At 46.9% G+C, this 18484-nt stretch overlaps 1 protein-coding gene across 2 annotated transcripts in view; it reads right to left on the bottom strand.

Annotated features, from left to right (window-relative positions):
• TTC12 (tetratricopeptide repeat domain 12) overlaps positions 1 to 742 on the bottom strand; it is a 50283-nt gene extending 49541 nt beyond the window's left edge. The window contains exon 1 of one of the 2 annotated variants that reach the window (XM_059707911.1): positions 703 to 742. The gene's annotated coding sequence lies outside the window, so the exon portion shown is untranslated. Of the gene's footprint in view, positions 1 to 624 lie in introns of both variants that reach the window. The other variant, XM_059707912.1, reaches the window with a different exon arrangement.
• Between the last annotated feature and the right edge of the window lie 17742 nt (positions 743 to 18484).

The following is an 18484-nucleotide window of genomic DNA, read 5'->3' as shown; positions in this document are numbered from 1 at the left end:
CTGCCACAAACAAGCTGCGGTTTACTTGTTCACCAGTTACAAGCTGTGTGACCTCAGCTAAACGCACAACCTCTCTGAGCCTCAGTCCTCATTCATCCCATGCAAATGATAATACAAACCCTGAGGGCAATCCTGAGGTTAATGCAAAGCTCCAGGATCACTGTGGGTGGCAAATGCGAGGCACCCTTACCTATTAAACAGGAATGGGGTGTGCGGCTTAAATACATGAACCAGGGTTCTTCCCAGCTCTAACATTTCAGACCCCCACGGAACTGAGGCCCAGTGAAGTGCATTAACTGCCCAAGGTTAGGAGGACTCGGAGGGAAAGCTGAGAGCTTCCAGGGCAGACGCCGACCCTCTGCTCCGAGGGCAGGGTCCAGGGGCGCGCACGGCTGGGCGAGGCACCCACTCGGCACGAGGCCCGGGCTGGGTGATGCGTTTGGCGCCCCAGGTCTCACTCTGCAGGAGCTGCGGCCCGGGGGGACTGAGCCGCAGGGAGCCCAGCGACGCGCGGGCCCAGGGCACCGTTGCCCGGCAACCACTCTGCAGCGTCCAAGAGCCCGGGCGTCTGCCCTGGAGGTCCCAGGCCGCCGCGGATCCCGACCCATCGGCTGGGGTCCCAACCTGCGTTCTCTGCTCGGCTCTGACAGCCAGATCGGGACCAGGTCCCAGGGAGGACCCGGGCCACCCCGCTGCACTGACCTGAGGCGCTCAGGGTCGCACAAGAAATGGCGCTGTGCGCCGGTGGCGACTGATCTGGCTGGGGCGGGGCGGGGCGGGGCCGGGGGCGAGGGCTCTGAGGGCGGGGCCAGGGGCGAGAGGCGGAGGGTGGGCGTGGCCAGGGACGCTCCGACTGGCTATCCTCGGGCTTTAGTGCCCAGCTGGGGGCCAGCATCTCCGGTGGGGGCCCAGGAAGGGGGCGGTAGGAAAAGAGCTCCGAGTCACCAGCCGTGGTCCCTAAACAGACGCCAGGTTTTCGCCTCTTTTTCTTATAAGTAGGGTGTGTGCGTGGTGGGAGGAGAGACCGAGGCCGGGTGTCCCTTTAGCCCAGCGGTTCTCAACCTGTGGGTCGCGACCCCTTTGGCGGTCGAAGGACCCTTTCACAGGGGTCGCCTAAGACCATCCTGCATATCAGATATTTACATTACGATTCATAACAGTAGCAACATTACAGTTATGAAGCAGCAACGAAAATAATGTTATGGTTGGGTCACAACATGAGGAACTGTATTTAAAGGGACAGAAGGTTGAGAACCGCTGCACCTAATCCTATCCCTGGCGGGGCCCCATCGAGGAATCTCTAGGATCCTTGTTAGAGACAGACTTGGGTGTGAACCTGGCTTTGCTTATTCTACGTTTGAGACCTTCGGAGCGTTGTGTGACTTCTCTGATCTTCCGTATGTAGAACACATCCACACTTTGAATACAAGCACACACCATTACAGAGATTCCAGTCTATTTTTTTAAAAACAAAAGTTCAGTATTGCTCTGGCTGGTGTGGCTCCGTTGGCTGGTGCATCACCTGGTGCACTGAAAGGTTGTCTGTTGGATACCTGGTCAGGGTGCAAACCCAGGTTAGGGGTTCGATCTCAGTCAGAGGCGTGGAGGGAAGGCAACTGATTGATGTTTCTCACATGGATGTTTCTCTCTCTCTCTCTCTCTCTCTCTCTCTCTCTCTCTCTCATCAATAAACACATCCTGAGATGAAGATTTTAAAAAAAATCAGAATTATGTGCTGGATTAAAAAGGGAGGAAAGCAGTTTTGGGGAAAGTCTCAGTTTGAGCTTAAAAGGATGTTAAACACTTGGGACTCCTTGGCAAATTCGTGAACACTTCACAGGAACCTGTTTGGTAGGGACTGAGGAATCCCTGGGGATAGAACTTACCAGGAGGGGAGAGTCCAGCTAGGCCTAGCACTGATTCTGAGAATATTCTGCTGACTCTGGCAAGTGGCCTAGGCCCTATAGCAGCCGTGGGCAAACTACGGCCCGCGGGCCGGATTCAGCCTGTTTGAAATGAATAAAACTAAAAAAAAAAAAAAAAGACCGTACCCTTTTATGTAATGATGGTTACTTTGAATTTATATTAGTTCACACAAACACTCCATCCATGCTTTTGTTCCAGCCCTCCGGGCCAGTTTAAGAACCCATTGTGGCCCTCGAGTCAAAAAGTGTGCCCACCCCTGCCCTATAGGCTACATGGCTGAGCCCCATGGAGCTCAGGGGGCTGTTTGACTAAAACCTCCACAAGGCACTGGCACACGTGCAGTCCTGCTTGGGCGGCCCACATGGAGAGTGGCACAAAGCGGCCAGGGCATTCTCCTCTTGGGAGCAGACCAAGTCCAGCTCCTGCAGAGTGAGTCCTTTAGCATGTGGGTTGTGATAGGAGGTGGTGGGGCTTGGGGACCCAGCAGTACAATCACAGCGGCTCTCCTGAGGGACTGTGATGTCTCCTGAGAAGTAGCAGAGAGTGGAGGTATCTGGCAGAGCAGGGGTGTGACTGCCAGCCAAGCCTGGGGAATTCTCAGAAAGATGTGGGGCACTTCACAGTGACCTTGGAGCCCGTGAGAATGGATAAAGACAGTGAGTATTACTATTAATGGTTATTACTATTACGATTACCCCATTTTCCTCTCAGTCTTGTGAGGCCTTCAGCACACACAGGCAGAGTCTCCAACCCCAGGGTCTTTCTTGTCACTTTGGGACTAACAGTCTTTTTTAATTTTCTTTTTAATATATTTTTATTGATTTCAGAGAAGAAGGGAAAGGGGGAGAGAGATAGAAACATCAATGATGAGAGAGAATCATTGGTCAGCTGCATGCCTCACACTGGGGATCGGGCCCACAACCCAGGCATGTGCCCTGATCTGGAATGGAACCATGACCTCCTGGTCCATAGGTTGATGCTCAACCACTGAACCACACCAGTCTTAATTCCAAATCACTTACTTCCTATCTCAATGTTTTCACCAAACTCCTGTACCTGGTCTCAGAGATATGGGTAAGGCACGGGGTATCAAGGAGGGAACCTATAGGAAGATTTTGAAGACAAGAGCCTAGGCAAGAGATGGGAGAGGTGGCTGGGCAGGAGGGCTGCAAAAGAGGGGGCAGCTAGGTCAAGCTGGAACAGCAACACTCAGCAGTCACAGACGCTGCGGAATCTTCAGGAGTCACTTCCATCTCGATGACGGTGACATGGATCTCTGTCCAGCCCAGGCCTCCTGCCATACCCCAGCCCTTCAGGATCATAGACTGAATCTCCTGGGAGTAGGGACTTTGTTTTATTTTTGTTTTAGTATTCCCAGCACTTAGCGCTTAGTTGGAGCTAAATAAAGATTCATTGAATAAGTGAGTTAACCTCTTGTTCAGTATGGAGGAAGGCTCAAATCTAAGTTATTCTAGGTGGAAAAGGAATAGGATGTTTATAGTTTCTCTGCCTTAGGCTTCCCAGAGAGGCGCATCCTGGAGGACAAACATTGTCACAGTCGCCCTAACTGGTTTGGCTCAGTGGATAAGCATTGGCCTATGGACTAAAGGGTCCCAGGTTCGATTCCGGTCAAGGGCATGTACCTTGGCTGTGGCACATCCCCAGTAGGGGGCGTGCAGGAGGCAGCTGATCAATGTTTCTTGCTCATCGATGTTTCTAACTCTCTATCCCTCTCCCTTCCTCTCTGTAAAAAAAATCAATAAAATATATTTTAAAAAAAAACACATTGTCACAGTCATAAAATATGTTTCATGGTAAATCACATACTTGACAGGCAGATCACTTTAAAATGTCAGAAGTCCTAGGGAGCCCTAGGGAGTCACTGGGCTGTCTGCAAAAATTCCAATGTTCCTCTGTAGGGAGTGGCTATAGGGTCAAGCCTCGGACTGACCTGTGGCAGAGCCACATACAAGTCCCAGCTTGGAGGGCAGAGCCATCCTAGCGAAATTAAGCTATAGTTCTCCCTTGTTCCTAGGTAGCTAATGGGCTGTGGGAGGTGCAGCAAGTGCTGCCAAAACAAGGCTTGAGTAATGAAATAGATTTGAAACTCGCAAGAACATTGTAAACATGTTGACCATTCCCCTTGTTTTGCTTTGTGTGCTCTGACTATAAAATAAAGCTTCGGCTTACAGGCTGGGTCACTGTTTCCTCATTCAGGCACAGTGATCCTACCTGGCCCCAACTGTATTCTCTTGTCTGTCTTCTTTAATCCTTCACCACCCCTCCTCAGGTTCACCCCTGGCCATGCTGGACACAGTTCATTCCTCCTTTCAGGTTCAAGGTAGGACCTCACTTCCCTGTGCCCAGGTGACTTGCTTTGTTCAATGCCGTGTGGGAAGAAGTGAAGTGGGAAGGGTCTTTAAGAGCCAATGTGTGACTTACTGCCGGAAGCCAATTCCAGCATGAAAGCAGGGCTGAATCTGGGAATGGCTAAAGGCATTTCCCCAAATCTGAAAAGGGATGGATTGCTTGCTGCCAGACAGCTCAGGGCATCTTAATCTACATGTTATTGCCTCCTACTGGCCAAACACCTGAACAAACCTAGGCTAATTCCCCCATTCTGACAATGCCTCTGTATAAGAAACCCTGACCCTTTGAAGTGTATATGTCTGCCTCACCTCAGGCAAGTTGTGTTAATAAAAAGCATGGAGTCCTGAGACGAAGAGATTTTAGTTTCCTTTAAACTAGGCTCCTCTGACCCCCAAATGCCTTTCAAAATTATATTTTGTCTCTGGACTCCTATTTACGCACAGCCTTCTCCAGATTTCCGGAACCTTTCTTAATGCTGGAACAAGAGCACCAGCAACTTACCATACCAGCTAGCCCTTCCACTTGCCCCAGCACCAGATGGTGGAGGCTGTGTCTGTCTGAGTCCCCAAGTGAAGGGACATGGACCAGAGATGCCTGTTTACCTTTGATGGACATGTAGCATGAGTGAGCAATAGACCTTTCTTGTTATATCCATAACAATTTTGAACTTGTTCGTTACACAGGCATAATATGTCTAACCTAGCCATTCAGACCATTGTTCTTCACTTGCTACAAGGACAAAACCTAGGGACTTGTTCAGGGGTGTACATACATTATAATCTTTGTGATTTACATTTTAAGTGTCAATTCAACCACACAGCGGGAAACAGACTTTTAAAATGTGTGACATATATTTCAAATAGATTTCTTCTAGAGAAACTTTGTGAATCATATTTTTACCACTGCTTCTTCCACCGACCCAAATCCCCTGTGTGGTACTTAAGATCTACTTTTTTATTATGTCCTCAATAAATATTGTAGAACACTTGGTCACCTTCCACTGTACAGTGTAGTAAATCTGAGAGTTGGAGATTGTTATAAGCTTTCTCTCCTCTCTTTCACTCTGCGCTGCCTTTTGTATAAGTAATACTAGCCCTTTGCCTTTGGTCATCAATCATACTTTATAAGCTTAAGAGAAATAAAGAAGAAAAAGCTCACATACATATTTTCTGAGGACAACTGCGTGAGGAATAAAGAGATCCTACCTTTGCTTGCTGGAAGTAAAGGGCGTAGACAAGGTCAACCTGGAGTGAGGAGCCACACAGACCATGAAGATAGATGCCTGTTAGACCATGGATTCTGGGACTGCGAGTCATTGGATAACTTTGGATTCAGGATTTAGAAAGGGAGGAAGCTGAAGGAATTCAGTGCTGTTTCTTCCCTTCCTAAAGAGAACTCAGAAATTGCATTTGATTTTTTACTGCCTAAACATATGTCCTTTTATTTTTATAAAAAAAAAAAAAAAGCAGCTAATATCCTTGCCTCTCGGACCCACCCTTTGCTCTTTCAGTTCCCACTTTATTATGGATGAAGAAATAATTTCAGGAAATAGTTACAGATTTAGTCTGTGTGTCCAGAGGGAGTAAGAGGCTTCCTTGGTATCTCTATGCACAGTTAATAGCACCACATCATGAAACAGAACACTAACTATACCAAGTATCACACTCATTCCTTTACAAGCATTATCTAACTGAAATCTCTCAACAGCCCTACAAGGTCCTATTTCCTTTTCAGACAGACAGACAGACAAACAACGAAAAAAAAATGAAAAAAGCAATGCAACCAGGAAAGTCATGTCACTTGCCTGAGGCTGAGCCAAGACACGAACCCTGGTCTGATGGCCCCTTAGCTCATGCTATCCCATCTCATTACACCCCCCTGAGAGCTCTGTTTTCAACTCCTACTATCAGTGACCATCTCGGGGACCTCTAGCCCTATTTGGCCTTGCGGATGCATAAACCTCCATACAGAGAACCTCCATCTGCTTCACAGTCTGGCCCAAACCTCCTAAAGTGATGGATACATCTTTCCTAGAGCCCAAGGGCCATGTCCTCCACTCCGTTAAGAAAGACAGGATGACTCCAACATGTCGTCCTCTGGAGCCCTTCTGTGGATCCCCGGACTTCTCTGTCTGAAGAGGAAAGGGGAGCTGGGCATAGAGTGCCAGGTGGAAACTGTGCCCTCCCAACTCTACCTGGCGTGGAGTAATACTGCCACCATGTGGGCAAGCCAGCTACACTTGGGAAACTTTGGTGACAGAGCAGTCTGCTGTTCAGACATTTATTTTTATTAATTTTTTAAATATATTTTTTTGTTGATTTCAGAGAGGAAGGGAGAGGGATAGAGAGAGAAATATCAATGATGAGAGAGAGTCATTGATTGGCTGCTTCCTGCACGCCTGCTACTGGGGTTCAAGCCTGCAACCCAGGCTTATGCCCTGATGGAATAAAACTGTGATCTCCTGGTTCATAGGTGATCGCCTGGTTCAAACCACTGAGCCACACCAGCAGGGCCAGGCATTTATTTAATGTCTGTTGAGCACCTACTGTTGTTACATACTTGGCTAGGCTGCTGCTATTCCTTCTTTGATAGTGAATTAAATGATGCCAAGGATTTAGGCTCTAGTGAATGTTTAACATTTATTCATCATGTATTTGGGGCACTTTTATCTACGGGTAATTTATACCACTCAGAGGTTACAATGATGCATCAGCTTTGTGAAGCAGGGTTTTTTCCCCTCCAAAGTTCAGGGGACAAGAGGATCCACAGAAAAATATAGGATTCCAGAATTGCTTACTGTCCTGATATGGTCTCCATCTCAGTTGTTATAAAATAATGGGGATATGTGTTTCTTGCAAATGACTTTGCTTTTTATGTATGAACAGTTTAATAGATTAAAAGAATATCATAGATATTTAGAAAATAGAGAAAAATAAAAAGTCACCCATGATTTCTTTATCCTGACACCATCACTATTAATATTTTGATGTATTTCCTTTCTGTCTTCTGCAATTTTTTGCAATGATGGAATGATGCTAGGAAAACACTTGTCTATATACATGTGGGCTTTGGAAAAAGTTTGGGATGGAGATAAAAATGTGAGATTATCAGCATATTTCTAGCATCCTGTAGCAATAGGATACAAGTAGGCATCCATATACACATGCATGACTATTTCTCTTAAGCCAACATTAATTGTGAAAAATAAAGTACACTGGACTTAGAGTCAGACAGATCTGTATTCAAATTCCAGTTCTGCCTTTTACCTTCAGTGTCAGGATTCTCCATAAAAATAGAAGCAATAGGAGATTGACATCAAACATATAAGATAGATGATGTAGATAAAATTATATATATAATCCGCCTATATAATAAAAGTGTAGTATGCAAATTTCCCCCTCCACTGGGAGTTCGTCCAGGAGTTCAACCAAGGGGCGGGCTCACCAGGGGAAGCGAGGGAGGCTCTTGCCGGCAAACGGCAGACACTAGCCAGGGGTGGGCAAACTTTTTGACTCGAGGGCCACAGTGGGTTCTTAAACTGGACTCAGAAGAAGGAGCTGCGGCCGTGTTTCCCGACGTTGCCATGTTAACACTGCTGCTGGTGAAGGAGCGGAGGGGAGAGCAAGAGAACCCTCCGCTCTTTCGGCTCCGAGAGCCGGATAGAACAGCCTAACGGGCCGGATCCGGCCCGCGGGCCATAGTTTGCCCACGGCTGCATGCCTACCCGTGCATGAATTTCTGCACTGGGCTTCTAGTGTTATATGTAAGAGAGGGAGAGAGGGAGAGAGGAAGAAAAGGGGGAGGGGGAGAGAGAAAGATTTCTTTTAAGGAATTGGCTCATACAATTGTGGGGGTCTGCAAGTACCTGATCCACAGAGCAGATGGGCAGATGAGCAGACTTGGAATTCAGGTAGAAGATGATACTGCAGTCTTGAGGCAGAATTTATTTTTCAGGAAACCTCAGTTTTTGCTTGAAGGCCTTTCACCTGATTGGATGAGGATACTCTCCTTAAAGTCATTTACTATGTACAAAATACCCACACAATTTGAGCACAGGCCTGAACCTCTTTCAGCGGCTGTTCCACACAAATGGCTTGCCTTGGTCCATCCTGCAGACTTCTCTAAATCTCTGAAAGGTTTACAAACCCCAAACAAGTAGTGACTGGACTCAGTGCCATATACCTCTTGCAAAGTAGCTTCAACCTTGTCGCTAGGTGGCAGCCAACCTCAGTTCATAGCACAGCCTCTCCCAGGCACCTTGAAACCAAGCACAGGGAGCTACCAACTGCAGATTACCTTGTAGCCTCTATCAGGTGTCTCTGGGCTGGGCACAGGCAGCAGCTGACCTGGGCCTGTACCAGAGCTCCTCCCAAGAGGTCCCAAAACCAATTCACCTGGTGACCAGCTTTAGACCACACAAGAGCACCACCCACATATCTACACAAATGAAACACCCAAGGGTGGACTCAGTAGGCACCAGAGCATTAAATTCCAAGCAGGATGAGGAGGGTGTCCATGTGGAGAGGTGGCCTCAAATAGCGAGTTGGCACTTAAGAAGGGAGAGGATGGTATCTGTGTGGTACATGCATGTGTCTGTTCACTGAGAAGGCCTGAGATCAGCAGCACGTCTTGCCTCCAGATCTTGGAACTAGGGCTAATTGTAGAAATGGTTGCTTCTGATACTGAGGTAAAGAAAGTACAAGATGAGTCTGGAACATCTTGTGCCAGATTGAGATGAAGTACTCAAAAAACGATGGGGTTGCCCAACTGGCTTGGCTCAGTGGCTGAGTGTCAACTTATGAATCAGTTACAGTTTGATTCTTGGTCAGGGCACATGCATAAGTTGTGAGCTCAATCCCAAGTAGTGAGCATGCAGGAGGCAGCTGATCAATGATTCTCTCTCATCACTGATGTTTTTTCTCTCTCTCCCTCTCCCTTCCTTTCTGAAATCAATAAAAATATATGAAAAAACGAACACCAATGGGGTCATGTGAAACAGGTACAGCTTGAATGGCTCCTACTGAGTGGCCAGACAAAGAACAATTTGAGCATGAAATAAGTAATTACATTGAAAAAAAAAACAATTGTCTACAATATTACAAATAAAGAAATGAACTGATTGAGAGTTTGATGAGGAAAGATCCAAGATGGCAGTGGAGTAGCTACACTCACTTACTATGAGGACAAAACTGGAATTACAATTAAATTATAGAATAATCATACTGAATAGCCATCTGGAGACTAGCTGAAGAGAACTCTTATAACCAAGGATTTACAGAAGAAGCATATCAAGACTGGTAGGAAGGGTGGAGATGCAAAATGGTATGGCCCCACACCCCCAGGTGGTGGCTGAGGTTCTGGAGATATGTCAGCTGCAGGGGTTTTCCCCTGAGAAACCTGGGGTTGAAAACCCAGGCCACAGTCCCCAGACCAGAGCACCAGAGCCAGGAAGGCACTCACATAACATATGGCTATGAAAAGTGAGGTTTCTGTCCAAAAGGGAGAGAAAGGAGTCCACGAGGGAGAGGAATCCACTAGAAACATAGGCACGATCTTGAAGGGCCAATGCACAACATTTCATTTGCAGCTACTCACCCTGGGCTTCAGGGGAAGGGGGGTAGATCAGGGATTTATGACTCTGGAGAGCTGAAGGGACAGCCACCAAGATCCTTGTGCTCAGTCATTCTCCCATATTGTGGATGCTATCTTTATTGGGTTCAGCGCTCTCCTTTGTGCAATAGGAGCCTGGGGGAAAGCAATATCCTCCTCCCCCCACCCCTCCCGCCCCATACCACCTCTCATCTCACCCTGTGGTGTTTAAGCCTTGCTGATGAGTACAGTCAAAGGCTCTGTGAGTGACTGAGCCTAACAGGCAGCCAGCAGATGGAGGCTGGTGAAGGTGGGTTTCAGGAAGCCTTGGGACTTTTGCTGACCTGCCCAGGGGCCTGGTGCTGGTAAAAGCCAGCCTTGGTACACAGCTTAGAACTTCCTGCACATACCAAGGCCCAGCAGAGGCAGCCACAAACTATGGATTGCTTATAGCTACAAGCAGGTTGCCGAGGGCCAGTCACAGGCAGCATCTTATATTGGCCCTCATCAATATCCTTCCAAAACTGACCTGTAGCCAGCTTCAGATATCAGGTAAGCTTTACAACCAGCATATACAAAGGGAGATCTCAGTGGGCACCAAACTCTACTCAGGCGAATTCTACTTCATGTGTTCAGCACCTGTAGAGCAGCCCACACTCAATAGTTGGGGTTGATCCTCATAGTCAGTTATCCAGAGGGTTGATTCCATACATGAATAGGCCAAAAGCAATCAAAACTGAATTACAATTGGAAGGCCCACATAACCTACTCAAGAGACATTCCTGGAGCACCCAGCTCAGGTAATCAAGGAGAGTTCACCACTGGACTCCATGGGACACCTACTACATAAGGCCACCTGACAAAGACTGGGAGTCATAGCAGATCTATAAAATTCATACAAACAGATAGAGGCAGCCCAAATCGGGAGACAAAGAAATAGGCTCCAAATGAAATAATAGGAGAAATCACCAGAAAAAGAGCTAAATGAAATGGAGGCAAGCCATTGATCGATATAGAATTTAAAGTAATGCTTATAAGGATGCTCAACAGCATGAAAAAGGACATAAAACCATAAAAAAGGACCAGACAGAAATAAAGAATACAATATTTAAAATGAAGATACACTGGAAGGAATTAACAGTAGGTTGGATGAAGCAGAGGACAGAATCAGCAATTTGGAAGATGGGGTAAAAAAAAAAAATCACCCAACCAGAGCAGCAAAAGGACAAAAGAATTGTAAAAAATAAAATGCCCTGGCCAGTTTTGCTCAGTGCTTAGAGTGTCAGACTGCCAACCAAAGGGTCTGAGGTTAAATTCCTGGTCAATATCTGGGTTGCAAGTTCCATCAATCTCTGGCCCCAGTCAGGGCACATGTGGGAGACAGCTAATTGATGCATATCTTTCACCTCAATGTTTCTCTCTGTCTCTCTTCCCTCCATTCCACTGTCTCTATAAATCAATGGGAAAAAATATATACCCATAGGTGAGTACTAACAACAAAAAATGAGGACAGTTTAAGGGACAATTGGGACAACATGAACTGTAACAACATCCACATCATAGGGATAGCAGAAGGAGAAGACAGAGAACAAGAAACCAGAACTTATTTGATGAATTAATGAGCAAAAATTTCCCTACCATGCTGAAGGGAAAAAACATACAAGTTCAGGAAGTGCAGAGCGTCTCAAACAAAGTGAACCCAAGAGGCTGACATCAAGACACATCATAATTAAAATGGCAAAGGTTAAGGACAAAGAGAGAATCTTAAAAGCATAAAGAGAAAGACAATTAGTTACCTACAAGGGAGTTCTAATAAGACTGACAGCTGATTCTCAAGAGAAACATTTCAGGCCAGAATCAAATGGCATGAGATATACAAAGTGGTGAAAAGCAAATAAAGAGCTTCTGTGACACGAAAAAGCTAAAGGAGTTTGTTACCACCAATCCAGTATTACAAGAAATATTAAAGGGCCTGCTTGAAGGAAGGGTTTTTTTTTGGTGTTGAGTGTCACCATGGAGGTGTTTTGGCATAGTCTGAAGCTGTTCACCTGGTATACTGGCTCTGTGGCCTCCTGGGAGGTCCAGACCAAGATCAGGTGCTACTTATGTCCTGCTCAGGGCCACCTGGAATGAGCTACAGAGCAATCTGCAGATGGCTGCTACTTGTGCTGGCTTGGAATTATTCAGGAGAGGTCAAACTGGGAACCAAGATTTGCTTCCACTAGGGTTGGGCCTGGGGACACTTAGCAAGGGGTATATGCACACCAAGCTCAGAGGTTACTTGTTTGAGAGATTTTAGGAAAATCCAAAACATGAGCCAAGACAGGGCATTTGCACAGAAATGCCACTGAAAAGGGCTTGTGTAGGCCCCAAAATTGGGCGAAGCAGGGTCTCAGGGAATCACCAGCACAGGGTGAACAGTGTTAGCCAGATTGATGAAGTCTCATATGGTACCTGCCTGCTGGCTCTGTCAGGGGAGGACTCAGAAAAGGAACAATGGCCTCTGCCAGCACTTCTATCTGGGAGAAAGCTGCCTCTTCCAGTTCTCACCTTGATGCCAGACAACTCAGTTCCTCCTTGTGTGTCTCTGGCACCTTTTGAGCTGCTGCCCAGTGCTAGAGCCCAGAAGGAGTGAATCTAAGTAAGTCCGTGTGAGGACCCTTTAAGAGGAACAAATGTCTTGGACTCTAGCAGCTCTTTGTCTCACCCAGATGGAATTCCCATTGATTTTCATATCCAGAAGTTATGGAGATTTCTCTTCTTGGCACTGGAAGTCTGGGCTGGTAGACCTGGTGTGAGGCTGGAACCTTCCTCCTTGGGGGGTACCTCCACACTGGGATATCCTTCCCGATTTTTATCAGTGGGTTCAGGGCGAGCCGGTGTTGCATCTTTGCCCTTCTATCAGGCTTGATGCGGCTTAAATATATATATATATATATATATATATATATATATATATATATATATATATATATATATATATATATATATATGTTAGAGGCCCGGTGCACAAAAATTTGTGCACTCAGCGGGGAGAGGGGGTCCCTCAGCCTGACCTGTGCCCTCTCGCAGTCTGGGACCCCTCGGGAGATAACGACCTGCTGGCTTAGGCCCGCTCCCGGGTGGCAGAGGGCAGGCCCAATCCCTAGGTGCAGCCCCTGGTCGGGCTCAGAGCAGGGCCGATTGGGGAGTTGGGGCGCCGCTCCCTGTCACGCACAGAGCAGGGTCGATCAGGGGGTTGGGGAGCTCCCCCCTGTCACTCACAGAGTAGGGCCAATAGGGGAGTTGGGGCACCGCCCCCTGTCACACACAGAGCAGGGAGGATCAGGGGGTTGGGGCACCACCACTGTCACACTCAGGGCAGGGCCGATGGGGAGGTTATGGCTCTACCCCGTCACACACAGAGCAGGGCCCGTGGGGGGCGGCGGGGGGGGCGGGGTTGGGGCGCCTCATGTTGTCACACACAGAGCAGGGCCGATCAGGGCGGTTTGGTCGCTGCCCCCTGTCACGCTGATCCCAGTGCCGGGAGGCGTCGCTGCTCCGCTGACCCCAGTGCTGGGAGGCATATTACCCTTTTACTATATAGGATAGAAGCCTGGTGCACGGGTGGGGGCTGGCTGGTTTGCCCTGAAGGGTGTCCTGGATCAGGGTGGGGGTCCCCACTGGGGTGCCTGGCCAGCCTGGGTGAGGGGCTGAGGGCCGTTTTCAGGCTGGCGGGTGACTGACTAAAGCTCCCAACCTGTCCTTTTTTCCTTTTTTTTTCATTCTGGGCCAGCTTTAGCTCTGAGGCTCGGCTCCAGCTATGAGACTTCCACTGCTGAAAGCAGGTTTCTGGCCTTTGTTTACCCTTCTGTATTTGAAACAATGTTGTAGTCCTGCTGGCTGAAGCCCGGGGTTTTGTTTAGCTTCTATTTTTGTAACATAGTTGCTTAGAGTGCAGCTGAGAGGCCTGCAGTGGCAGGCGGGGAACGTTGGTTTCCTCCGTCACTAAAGCAAGCAAGCCTCATGTTAGCTTCCAGCTGCCTGGCTGCCGGCCGCCATCTTGGCTCTCAGTTAATTTGCATATTGCCCTGATTAGCCAATGGGAAGGGTAGCGGTCGTACACTAATTACCATGTTTCTCTTTTATTAGATAGGAGATATATATATATATATATATATATATATATATATATATATATATGTCTTTAGTTGTAGGATGTCTGTACAACTAGATTTCAGGCAGTTCTCAATGATGGTTGTTCTATAATTTAGTTGTAATTTTGATGTGGCTGGTGGAGGATGTGAGTACTGCATTTATCTATGCACCCATCTTTACCAGAAACCTATTTTTTAAATCTAATAAAATAATGCGGTTATTTTCTTCCCAGTCTACCACAATGTCCTAAATAGAACTCTTGTCTTCAACCCTAAATATACTTCTCCCCATCTCAGAAAATGACCCCAAATATCTACCATCCTGGTTAAGGCAAAAACCTAGGTGTCATCTTGATTCACCACTTTCTATTAAACCACAGATGGGGAACCTTTTTTCTGCCAAGGGCCATTTGGATATTTATAACATAATCCTCGGGTCATATAAAATTATCAGCTTAAAAATTAGCCTGCTATCTTTGGTTAAACATTTAATTAACTCAGCCCTGATGCCTTGGCCGGGCTAGACAAAGTGATTTTGTGGGCCTTCTACGGCCCTGGGGCTGGATGTTCCCCACCCTGTTTTAAACCCTCCAAACAACCATCAGCAAGTTCTACCAAGGCCACTTCCAAAATGGATCTTGAACTTGGTCACTTTCCATTGCTGCTACTGTCTCCCTAACTTAAGCCACCATTTCTGTGGGGCTGTGAAGGAGACACTGGAGGTGAGGCCCATGGGAGGCTGTACTACCTCTGTGTATTATACAGCCCGAGACTGGCTGATCAGAAGGATGCTGATGGTCAGCTGGATTTGAGTGGAGGGGAGTAAACACCTGTTGGAACCCACTGAGTCCTACATTTATTCATTCCTAAATATGATTGCCAAAAGTCTTTATGAAAGTAATAGACCAGAATCCTCTAACTCAGTGGTTCTCAACCTTCCGAATGCCACAACCCTTTAACCCTTTTCGGTCCAACCTCGAGGCTGACTCGACAAACCAGGCCCTAGGAGCAGGTCCAACGTTGAGCAATAAGAACATTAAAAAGTTCAACATTCAATCCCATCAATTAATTTGGACCAGACTGTTTGAATTCCAAAAATAACATTGGACCGCAAAGGGTTAATACAGTTCCTCATGTTGTGGTGACCCCCAATTTCATTGTTACAAATTGAACATAATTAAAGCATAGTGATTAATCACAAAACAATATGTAATTATATATGTGTTTTCCGATGGTCTTAGGCGACCCCTGTGAAAGGGTCGTTCGACCCCCAAAGGGGTCGCAACCCACAGGTGAGAACCACTGCTCTAAATGGAAGAGAATTTTGAGAAATGTAGTTCCCAATGTAACCAAGTGGATTGGAGTGCATTTCCACTACACCATTCCCTTACCACCAATCTAAAGTTGTACTCTATCACATCACCCAGTTTTAATTCTCTCTGTGACACTTATTCCTAGTGACTATTGTTTAATTTGCTTACTGTGGCATTTCCCACCAGAAACCTAGTTCAGAGGAGCATGAATCTTGCCTGTCCTGGTATCTACTTTATATCCAGGGTTTAGAATAGGGAGTGGCACATGGCTTTGAATAAATGTTCCTCTCACCTTGACTTTAACAATTCTCTGTTTTTTGATTTGTTGCATACAACCACCTACTTTCACATGCTAATTTCTTAAATAGAAATTAATAGGATTCTTTTGGTTTCAAGTAAAAAGAAAATTCCACCCAAATAGACTTCTGTAAAGGAAAATATGTGGGTTCATGAAATTGAAAAGCTCATGACTTGTTCAGGCATGGCTGGATCCAGGGGCTCCAATGCCACTGAGTTTTTCTGCTTTTTGTGCGTTGGTTCCAACCTCAGGCACTCTTTCTCTTTAGCATTCTACTTTTCTTATGGGTTTAGTGAGAATAGAGCTTCTTTTGGCCAGTAGTTTCAATAGAAGTCCTGAGAGTTGAAGGAGAAACTTCAACTCCCCTCCCCCAAACTGAGGTGCTGTTGAGAGAAGAAAGGAAAAAGGATGCCAGCTGGGCAAACACATGTGTTCACTATGGCTTTGGTGTGAACATCGAGAGATGATATTTTAAAGTTTCTGGAATGTAGTAAGCCCTCAATTAATGATAACAATAATTAATATTGTGTAATTATTATTACTGCATGAAAGCATTTTGTACACCGTAGGGACCAAAGCAATGTTAGATAGCATTATTTCCTTTGGAGTTTAGCAAACTAGACAACCCAATTCATGAGCAGAGAGGAGGAGGAGTGCTCATTTCCCAGGCCCTGGGAATAGCCATGGCCGTCTGGGAAGCTGGGTTGGAGGAAGACTGGGTCCTCCTGGGGTCCTGCACCCTTTCCAGTCAGGTCCTAGTCTGATTAGCATGCTCACCTAAGCTTTCCAGAAGCCTCCAGTCACCGTCCCTCCTCAGATCTCCTGCCTGAGATGGCCCTTATACTGGGATAGATATATTCCAAGAACTTCAATGATGTGTCAGGTTGCAGGGTGGGGGTGGGAGGCTTTGGAGAGCCTGGGACATTTCTACCAGGAGTTTGCAGGATTGGCAAGAGCAGAGGTGGGCAAACTTTTTGACTCGAGGGCCACAATGGGTTCTTAAACTGGACCGGAGGGCCGGAACAAAAGCATGGATGGAGTGTTTGTGTGAACTAATATAAATTCAAAGTAAACATCATTACATAAAAGGGTACGGTCTTTTTTTTTTTTTTAGTTTTATTCATTTCAAACAGGCCGGATCTGGCCCGCGGGCCGTAGTTTGCCCATGGCTGGGCAAGAGGCTGGGTATGTATTTGATGAACAGCCTGGGCAAGGGAGCCCAATGAACATTTGTCACATTCTGCCTGCCCAGCATTTGTTGAAAATTGGAGGAAGTTCCAGCTCTGAGTTCTACCTCCCCAAAGTGGAAGCATGAGAACTCCATTCCCTGGGCTTCTATGCAGCTACTACCAGGCATAGATGAGACCCAAACCCCTCTGACTAGGAGAGAGGTTCTTCCCAGAACCCATTTTTTTGGGCAAAGATAGTGGGAGAGGCATTGGCTTTCTTTCAGGAGTGGGGTGAGTATCGTAGTTATTGTAAGGTCAAGTGCCTGACCCACAGATGGCATTGCTGGGGACAGAGTGGGGAGTGGTGGCTTTTTCTTCAGGCCAGTTCTTCAGTACTGTTATGGGCATTACTTTTGGAAGCTTGGCCTTAAGCCTTGTTCTCCAGGCATCTCATGATTGTGTGAACTAATGATGGCTCTGATCAAAATGGCAATGTGCTTCCTCTATGTTCAGTGCTCCAGCCCTCCGTGGGAGTTAGAGCCATTGCTAGCAAAGGCAGCCAGAACCTGAACAGAACCAATGTGCATCTGATGAGTCAGGCTCCTTCCCTGTGCCTGAGGAGTGGCTCCATTGAAAGACTTGACTATCTGTTCTTGGGGCTTCTGTGAGACAGTGGTGTTCCTTCCGTGTGCGTAAAGCCAGTTTCCTCATACTGTTGGTCTACATGAGCCCTCAAAATTATTACATATTAAGCCCACTTTTTCCTCTAGATAACCCTGGTGATGTGTGAAGACAGCCACTTGAAGTCTCCTGGATTCTGCCCCACTTACCTCCTGCTTTGCTCTCAGAGTTTCTGCCCCAAGCGAAACATGCACACCTGCTGCCCACACTCCTCCTCAGACGTGGCTTGAGTTCCTTCACCTGCCCATGGTGCTGCCCTGGATGTGCCTTCCTCTAGGGTGTGACAATACCGCACGTGGTCTGCCCAGGTCAAGGCAGAGTGGTGGCCCACATGCTCCTGGCTGTGAATGCTTCCTGACTGCATTCACATTCTGGCTCTGCTTCTCACTGGCTGTGACTTTGGGAAAATTATGACAGTTCCCTGTGCCTGTTTCCTTATCTATGAAATAGGGTTAGTAATATCCACCTCATAGAATTATTATAAGGACTGACAGTAAAAATTTCAGTGCTTAGAAGAGTGTCTGACCTAGATCAATAAGAATGCTGAGTAAAGAAAACCAAGATCAATGTCAGTATTGTCGAGTAAGACTCCCTCCACGTTCTGCGTGGAGTAGGGTTCGGTATCTGAAAGAGAAGCCGCACAACAAATGAGAGAAAAAGACACGAGATAATTTTGCAATATTGGGGGACCAGGTGGCAAGTCCCAAAGGACTTCCACCCATGCTCAGGCCTCACCAAGCTTTTATTGATCTGAGGTGCACCCAGAGCATAGCCCTTAGGCAGGTGACCCCCTAGTAACAAGCAGACTAGCCCATCAGCAAGGATTTACATAGTAATAAATGGGGGAGTAGTTTCAGCTACCACTGTCTGAACAAACAGAGGTGGCGCCTAGCTCCGAGCTTTGCTAGGGCTTCAAAGGCACCCAGCCTTGGGGGGGGGGGGGGGTCTCTATCTACGCTTATCAGATAGTGAAGGCAATAAACAGTTTCCCACAAGTATCAC

The sequence above is a fragment of the Myotis daubentonii genome, chromosome 9, assembly GCF_963259705.1.
Source record: "Myotis daubentonii chromosome 9, mMyoDau2.1, whole genome shotgun sequence".
NCBI classification, from domain to species: Eukaryota; Metazoa; Chordata; class Mammalia; order Chiroptera; family Vespertilionidae; genus Myotis; species Myotis daubentonii.
Note: the sequence above shows the minus strand (reverse complement) of the source record. Positions and strands in the feature narration are given on the sequence as shown.